Consider the following 8917-nt stretch of genomic DNA (forward strand, 5'->3'; position numbering starts at 1 on the left):
GATGAAAGAGAAATCATGCAGATGTACAGTTGATAGATATTTGGCAAGTTGTCAGATCTGTGGTCTTGCATTGATTAGAATAAAATATATGTATATAATGGACACGTCGGGCTTTCTAATTTACAACTGAAGTTGTATAGAAGTCTTTGGAAATTTGGGGTAAACTTATGACTTCTAGCGGCATCGCACCTGGGTTTGACACCGCTCGTTCAAGCAAATAACCCTGGCTTGTAACAATATGGAGTCAAACGTATGATGTACTGCATATAATTTCATTCAATTCTGCTTCTTTCACCAAAATTCGATAATCCCGACGAGCGATTAACCGGACGAAGTCTGTGTCCCTCAATAGCAATAGGTTCAGTGTTATATATATATATATATATATATATATATATATATATATATATATATATATATATATATATATATATATATATATATATATATATATATATATATATACGTACGTACGTACGTACATACATACATACATACATTACGTACGTACGTACCCATCCATCCATTGGTAGGTTCCATCGAGGGTACCAACGCAAGCTTGGACCTGTCTTTTTCTCTCACGGGGATTCGCCAATAGTCCTTAAACAAATCCATCTTCGAAAAATATTTTGCCCTTGACACGGAGGCGAAAATATGTTCTGGGTCAGGTGCATTTCGACCTGGAATTTCGTCACCTGATTCAATTTCCTGAAGTCAACGCAAAAACTGGGGAACTGTACGGGGAATAGGCGGGTTTGATTACTCTCAGAGCAATCATTTCTTCAGTTTCATCGCTTACCACTTGTTGCTTTTCTTGGGGGAAAGGGTAGGGTTTCCTTTGAACTGGCTTTTCGTCCAATAGCTTTAAAATGAACTCGAAGAGTGACGTTCCCCCTGGTAGCTTTGTAAGTACACCCTGTCAGCAATGTCTCTATCTCCTTCCGCTTCTCCCTAGTCAGCATTGGGTCACACTCCACGTCTGAGGGTGTCTCAGCCATCGTCAATGGACAACTGGGAATGGTGTTTTCCGGATCGCCTGGTGTCTTCGGTGACGATCGTGTTAACAACGAAATCGCTAGTGGGCTCTCGTTCTCTAAATTTCGTAAGGAGATTGGTGTGGTAGTTTCTCCTTAGTTGGTAGCCGTATCCGGTAGGTCAGACCCCCAACCTTTTCGGTTATGACGTACGGTCCTCTCCACGAAACTTGTAGCTTGTTGTGCTCCTGGAACAACAGCAATACCTTGTCTCCTACCTCGTAATGGCTTGGTTTAACGCGTTTGTTGTTGTATGTATGTATGTATGTATGTATGTATGCATGCATGCATGTATGTATGTATGTATGTACATGGTGCTGTCCGTTCGCTCGTCACTTTCTAGTAAGCAGGACAAATCAACGGCTATCTTTGCAAACCAGACCACATTTGATATTTAGGCATACATAATTTTTTTCTAGTGATCGTAACTTTATCTTTCAATAATCTAAGATCCTTTTAACTTTTTGGACTGACTTTTTTATTATTGAAAAAGCCTTTTAAACAGATTTAAGTTGTTGTTGTTGTAGGTTTAACGCTATTTTTCGTCATACGATAGGCTATACATGGCGGCCAGTATTAATGGTGGAGGAAGAACCTGGGTAAACCCCAGAAAGAACAACCGACCCACGAGAAGCTACTGGTAAGCTTTCTCACATACCCATATTAGCCGAATCCGAGAATCGAACCCATGAAGACAGAAATGAGATGGCAGTGATCCGTAACGGAGAGCGCTTTAGACCACTCGGCCACTCGGGGCCCCCACATATTTAAGTAAACATTGCTGCAAGCTTACAAACGTTTTGTGATCCATTTTTGTATGAATATGCATATCACCTTGTTTCAAACCAAACAACAATTTATTGATTCATTTATTTATTGATTCATTTCATACTATTTAGTTACACATATTTTTTAAAAACTTGTTAGACATATACATTTGTTTTAAATACACTTTGTAAGTAGGATTTTGCAATAGTCACCCGAGGAAGACCACAGGGGCTCGTTACAAAGAAAATCAAGGTATGGGGGTTCTAACCTGTAATAATATAACACAAGGGAAGACACCGGTCCGCACCCCTCGGCAGTTCCAACACTGCTAGTTTATCCTAATTGCGTCTGCTAATTTCCAACTTAGGCCAGTCGTAATCAAGAATAATTAAATTTTCAAAACAGCTCGACACACTTCGTTCAGTTTGTGATATAATGGAGAAAATGCAATAATTGTTCGCCGATATTGACGTATGGACATCAACGCTACTCACAGTGCAATTTTGCATTCGGACAATCTTGGATTTCACCATTGACCGAAAGGTAAGTTTGTTCGGATCTTACCTTTCGGTCAGTGGTGAAATCCAAGATTGTCCGAATGCAAAATTGCACTGTGAGTAGGGTAGATGTCCATACGTCAATATCGGCGAACAATTATTGCATTTTCTCCATTATATCATAGATTGAACGAAGTATGTCGAGCTATTTTGAAAATTGAACTATTCTTGATTACGACTGGCCTAAGTTGGAAATTAGCAGACGCAATTAGGATAAACTAGCAATGTTGGAACTGCCGAGGGGTGCGGACCGGTGTCTTCCCTTGTGTTATATTATTACAGGTTAGAACCCCAATCCCTTGATTTTCTTTGTAACGAGCCCCTGTGAGGAAGACAGATCAATTTTAATTTTTATTTATTTTTTTGAGCTATTTAACCTTTAAATTGTCCGTCCTTCTCAGGGGTTAGTAATAATTCCGTAGGCGGCGCGTGACACATATATGCTTGCATGCATGCATACATACATACATAATACAGACACACATACATACATACATACATACACAGACACACACACACATACATACATACATACATACATACATACATACATACATACATACATATATCCATACAATAGACTATATGGTCTTAAAATAAGTAATAGAAAAGAGTAAGAAGCAACAAGCTTAATGTGTGTGTGTGATTTGGATTTTTAACGTAGCTTTAACAATTTTTTCAGTAATATCGCTACGATGTCTGCAGAGTGGCAGTTTATAGTGATGCCCCGCAGACATGTCGCATGATGTCCCACCCAGTCACATTATCATGACACCGGGTCGACCAGTCCTAACACTAACCGCTTAATGTTGAGCGCCAAGCGAGGCAGCTGTTAGTACCATTTTTGTAAGTCTTTGGTATGACTCGGCCGGGGATCGAATCCACGACCTCCCGCATCCGATGCAGACGCTCTAACCACTAGGCCACCCGAGCGGCTAACAAGCTTAATACAATTCAACAAATAATTTCAACAAATAACTTACTTCACTAAAATACAAAGTGAAAATGTAAACAACAACTTATGGTCTTGCAAATTAAATCCAAAATAAAACCTAGAATTACTAAAATAAGTCCTAACGAGTAAAATTAGCAGTAAACTTTAGTGGTATTTCAAATAATTTCCAACGCTGAAGGTGGTGATGGGCCTGTAATGGCCTATGGTCTCTAATGTTATAATGGCCTAGGGTCTCGAATGTTATAATGGCCTATGGTCTCTAATGTTATAATGGCCTGAACTGTAATGATCTGCCAACAGTCACTTGTTGAATCACAGTAATATGACCTAAGGTTTCCTTATTGTAATTCACTATAATTCTCAGTTAATTTCTCTTTCCTAGTATATTATATATGAGCACTTTGTATTTCCAGTGAATACGTAATTTAAATAAATAAATCCCAGCCCAAATGAAAAACTCAGCATGAGAAACAGACTAATTCTACCTTCACGATCTTACAGCACGAATAAATAGTTTTACCAGTAAACAAGATTATAAAGCCATCCGCTTTACCTAGGTCACAATTAGCATTTTATAAAGAAAATTATTTCTTAACGGAATATCCATTCTAGGAGCTTCTGTTACTGAAATCATAATAAAGACATGGTAAACACAATGTCCTTGACGCAGACCAAGATAAGTATGTTTACTTCTATTGATAATGATCCTAATATTGAACACATACTCATAGACAAAATATTAGCTATGTATTAGTTGTTTACAGAACTAAAACAATATAAATGGTTCTTGATAGTCAGACTAATGTACTTGGTTTCGGACATTGCAAGCTACAAGCTAAAATTTGACACAACCAATAATATTTTAATAAACATAAAACTAGCATACAATTATATATATATATATATATATATATATATATATATATATATATATACATGTGGGGATGGAGAAATAAGTCATCAGTATGCAGATTATCACCATACTTTATGACACATGCATCAGTGCTCAACTTCGACTAGCGTGATATTTTACTAAACTATACAGACGGGATTATTGCATGTTTATTGATGACGGCGAAGCCCTGATTTCGAGTGATTTCATCAGAATCTGCTTTTACGGATGTGGCATAATATCGTTGTCTACTTAACCTTAGTTCACGCGATTAATGTGAAGTTATTATCGTATCCGCATACATATAAGAGGGGCGGATGAAGACATTGTTTAGTATCATTTAGGGGAAGTGAAAACAAGTAAACGAGGGTGTTTTATGACTGAATCTTTTGTAGAGGCCCTGAATAAGAGTCCGGGCATGACTGAAACTATTCAATATGTACAGAATGCTTACATCAGGAAACGCTCCGGTTACTTCGCTATCATATGGGGGGGGGGGAGGGGGGAGGGTATTCTTCAATAGCTAGTAATTGTCCAGGAAAAATCAGATGAAAAATATCACTGAGATGTGAATAATTACTTCGTTATTGATAAATATGCAGTCGAACGTACGATTTAATCCCAAAACTTCCATTCAGGTATACGTTTTCAATCATCCGGACGAACATTGACATAATAGGATTAGCTTGCTGTGTATACTTTACAGCTAACCTTGCCCTAAAGGAGGAAGTGGGAGTGGGTATATTTCCATCATGCATGACCTTCATTTACATGTTAGTGTCTTGTTTCTGGCGGTTGTAAACATCCAGTTTAGATCTTATCGAACAACTTGGCAACAAGAAATCATATGACAATAAAATAACTGTTTTAAATATTGATTTTCGAAAATGAGAGGAACAGACGTCGACATGCTATTTATCAAACAGAAGGATCTCACCGCTTGAATGCCAGATAAAATAGAAATTACAACTGTAAAGGATTCAACACGTTTTGTAAGTGAGTAATAGAAGATAGTTGTTTATACAAACACTCACATACATACATATATATGTATATGTATATACAACACGTTTTGTATCCCGTGTAATAGAAGAAAGATTCTTATCACACACACACACACACACACACACACACACACACACACACACATATATATATATATATATATATATATATATATATATATATATATATATATATATATATATATATATATATATATATGCGTGTGTGTGTGTGTGTGTGTGTGTGAGAGAGAGAGAGAGAATATGTGTGTGTGTGTGTGTGTGTGTGAGAGAGAGAGAGAGAGAGAGAGGAGTGAATGAAGTTACAAACATACGGTATGTTAATCTTTTCATATCACACAGTCACCGTTTTCAGTGATAAGGTCACAGTCATAGCGGAAACCTGCCATAGTACTTCGATTGATCTTGTTGAGTGCAGATGATGTCATGGGGTAATCACGACGATGCGCTAATTACATGTTGATTAAAATGACACGCCTATGAATTCACTGAAGAGAAGGAGCTACAGGTGGAATTCCGTCGAGGGTTGCAGGATTGCTGTTGAGTATACGTATTGTGCTGATTTCTATAAAAGAAATGTTAGTGATAGTGCTGCTCTTTCAGGGACATAAAAAAATAAATGCAACTGCTGCCTTTGGTGTTTTCCGGTGATAAAACTCCTGTTCTACAATGAACAGGGTTAAGTTTCGGAAAAACAAAATTTTTGTATTTCTTGTAATTAAAAATGTGTCACTGAATAACGAAGTTTCTTGATACTTTTTTCTTGTTCGTTTTTGTTTTTCTATTTGACATATATTTCTAGGTAGCAGTAGAAACACACGATCATTAAATATTTCGTAAATAGAAACAGCCGCATACATATTAAGTAGTTGTAAAAAGTATATCTTTTTTATATTTGAGTTTTGTAATTTGCATTGAGATAGACAATATATGGATCGAATTTTCTTTAATTTATACTTGTTAGCAGGCACAACTGAGACAAGTTTACCCTTTGTGCCATTTATACTTGCAAACTGGCACGACCACGTCAGTAGTTGATGAGGGCGTTTGGGGGTCTATGTGTCTTCTATGTTCAAAGAGGTGGTTTGCACTTGGGGGTCAATGGGAATTTAACATGGGAATGTAACTTGGAGACAATGGGAAATAGTATGTTAAATGTTACCATAGGGTTAATATGGATGGGACCATTGAGACCCAAGACGTCACGGGAATGGAAACAGTGTTACAAGTGGCTGACCTCAGTTTGGGCTAATAGCAACATTGTTGTGAGTGGCTGACCCGTTGCATAGACCTGAAATTATTTTGGCGGTGTTCATACATTTGCATAATTGTAACGATGCTATAAATATATATAATCAAGGAAAAGACCAATATCGTAATGGAGGTGACTAAACGTATCGCTAAAATTACGAAATTGTCCCAGAATTTAACTGAGGTAAGACATTACCTGGAACATTTGATTACATTGCTTTAGTCAAAATGCAGTACTAAAATTACCATAATGTCCCAGACTAAGTGGAAAAAACTCCGAAAGATGATATTCAAATTTGTCGTGACTTAAAAATTGAACTAAAATTGCGAAAATATAGCGGACTTTAAACGAAACTGATTACAAGCCAGATCTTTTTTTGGGTCAGAAATGGCAAAGACAAATCATAGCACTAACTTCTGAAAATGCACCGGACTTCGGCGGACACTGAAAATAATCAGTAAATACATGTTAAAAAATTCCCAAGACTTAAAGTTGTACTGATATTACTAAACTCGTACCATATTTAGCGGAAACTGCCATATATATATATATATATATATATATATATATATATATATATATATATATATATATATATATATATATATATATATATATATTTGTTAGTTTAGAGCGTAAGTAAGAGTGTAAAAGAACGATATGGAAGCTTACAAACCTACCATCCCTCACACCACAAACAATACTATCCATCACATCAACTATACCATTCAACACCCATTGAACACACTATCCAAAGCGCCTTAGTGTTCGTATAGGATTTAAATCTCACGCTAAGTAAGTCAGAAATAAAAAAACGCTAGTATCTATTTATAGTCTCAACTTGTAGGAATGTCCATTAAAAAAACCATAGCATCATTTTATAGTCGAACTTGCAGGAAAATCCATTGAAAAAACCAAGTATTTATTTTTAGCTAATACTTGTGGAAATTCACATGGAAAAACCCAAGTATATATTTATAGCCTCAAAACCAACCAGTGTTACAAGTGGATGACCTCAGTCAGGCAGATACTTAGTAACATTGTTGCAAGTGGCTGACCTCAATCAGGCGGCTACTAAGTAACAGTGTTGCAAGTGGCTGTTTCCAATAGGTAGATGAAATGAATCTGATAGCAACATGGGTTTATAGGGACAAACACAATATAGACATATACATTTCACATATCTTCACACACACGCACACACATACTCCAAACGCTCTCAGAATGTAAGAGAATAGATAACATCTCACAAAATAGACTGCCTCTTACGCCACCAAAACCACTATATGAAAAAATGCTTGTATTTATTTACAATCACAAACTGGTACGAAAGTCCATTTAAAAACCTAGTATCTATTGATAGTCATAACTTAAAGGAAACTCATTTGGAAAACCTAGTATTTATTTTTAGCCATATTTTGTGGTAAAATCCTATGAAAACCCCAGCATACATTTATAACAATATTACCTATTTATACTACAACTTGTGGAAATTCCTATAAAAACCCAAGTAAATATCTATAGCCTCAAAATTTATAGCTTCAGTGACTTCACTGTACAGGGCACAAAGGGAGAAAGGCAATAATATTGTAAGTGACTGACCTCAATTGGGCGGCTAATGAGTAACAGTGTTACAAGTGGCTGACCTGAATACACGCTACTGGAGGTAGGTAGGTGAAATGTATTCGAATGGGGACAAAGGGAATTTCATTGGGACAAAGACCAATACATACACACACGCACACACACACTCCAGATGTCACGTGTTAGCTTAGAATGTAAACAAAGAAGATGAAATTTCACAAAAAGTATATCCATTATATCGCAAAAATACTATCCATCACATCAATTATACAATTTCACACCCCCTAAACACACTATCCAAAACGTCTTGTGTTTTAGCTTAGAATGTAAAGAAGAAAATGAAATCTCACAAAAAGACTACCCCTTACATGACAAATAATACTATCCATCACACCAATGTGCTACCCAGCAGATCGTCCTCACTATCCAAAATGTCATGTGGTCACTTAGAATGTAAGATAAGTGGATAAAACCTCACAAAATATGCTATCTCTTACACTACAAAAACACTGTCCATCACACCACTATATCATCCAACATCCCTATTCTATTCAACATCCCATAAACACACACGCGGCCATTTTTAGCTTAGAGTTTATGAGAAGACGATGAAATCCCACAAAATTACTCGCACCTACCTTATATGCCATCCGACATCCCATTATGCACTCTTTCCAAAACGTCATTTGTTAACTTAGAATGTAAGAGAAGGAGAATAAATCTCACAAAATAATATTCAAAACATCACCTATACCATCCCTCACCCCTTACACACACAACACCTTATGTTAGCTTAGAGTAAAAGAGGAGATGAATGCAAACAAAATACATACCCACTATATACCCGCCA

At 36.5% G+C, this 8917-nt stretch overlaps 1 long non-coding RNA gene across 1 annotated transcript; it reads left to right on the forward strand.

Moving 5' to 3' along the window:
• Positions 1 to 4713: 4713 nt before the first annotated feature.
• LOC149805316 (uncharacterized) lies at positions 4714 to 5971 on the forward strand. The gene is made up of 2 exons (XR_016414853.1): positions 4714 to 5202; positions 5587 to 5971. It is a non-coding gene; the product is annotated as an uncharacterized LOC149805316 (long non-coding RNA).
• The last annotated feature ends 2946 nt before the right edge of the window (positions 5972 to 8917 follow it).

The sequence above is a fragment of the Sinohyriopsis cumingii genome, chromosome 2, assembly GCF_028554795.1.
Source record: "Sinohyriopsis cumingii isolate HCF-2022 chromosome 2, ASM2855479v2, whole genome shotgun sequence".
Lineage (NCBI taxonomy): Eukaryota > Metazoa > Mollusca > Bivalvia > Unionida > Unionidae > Sinohyriopsis > Sinohyriopsis cumingii.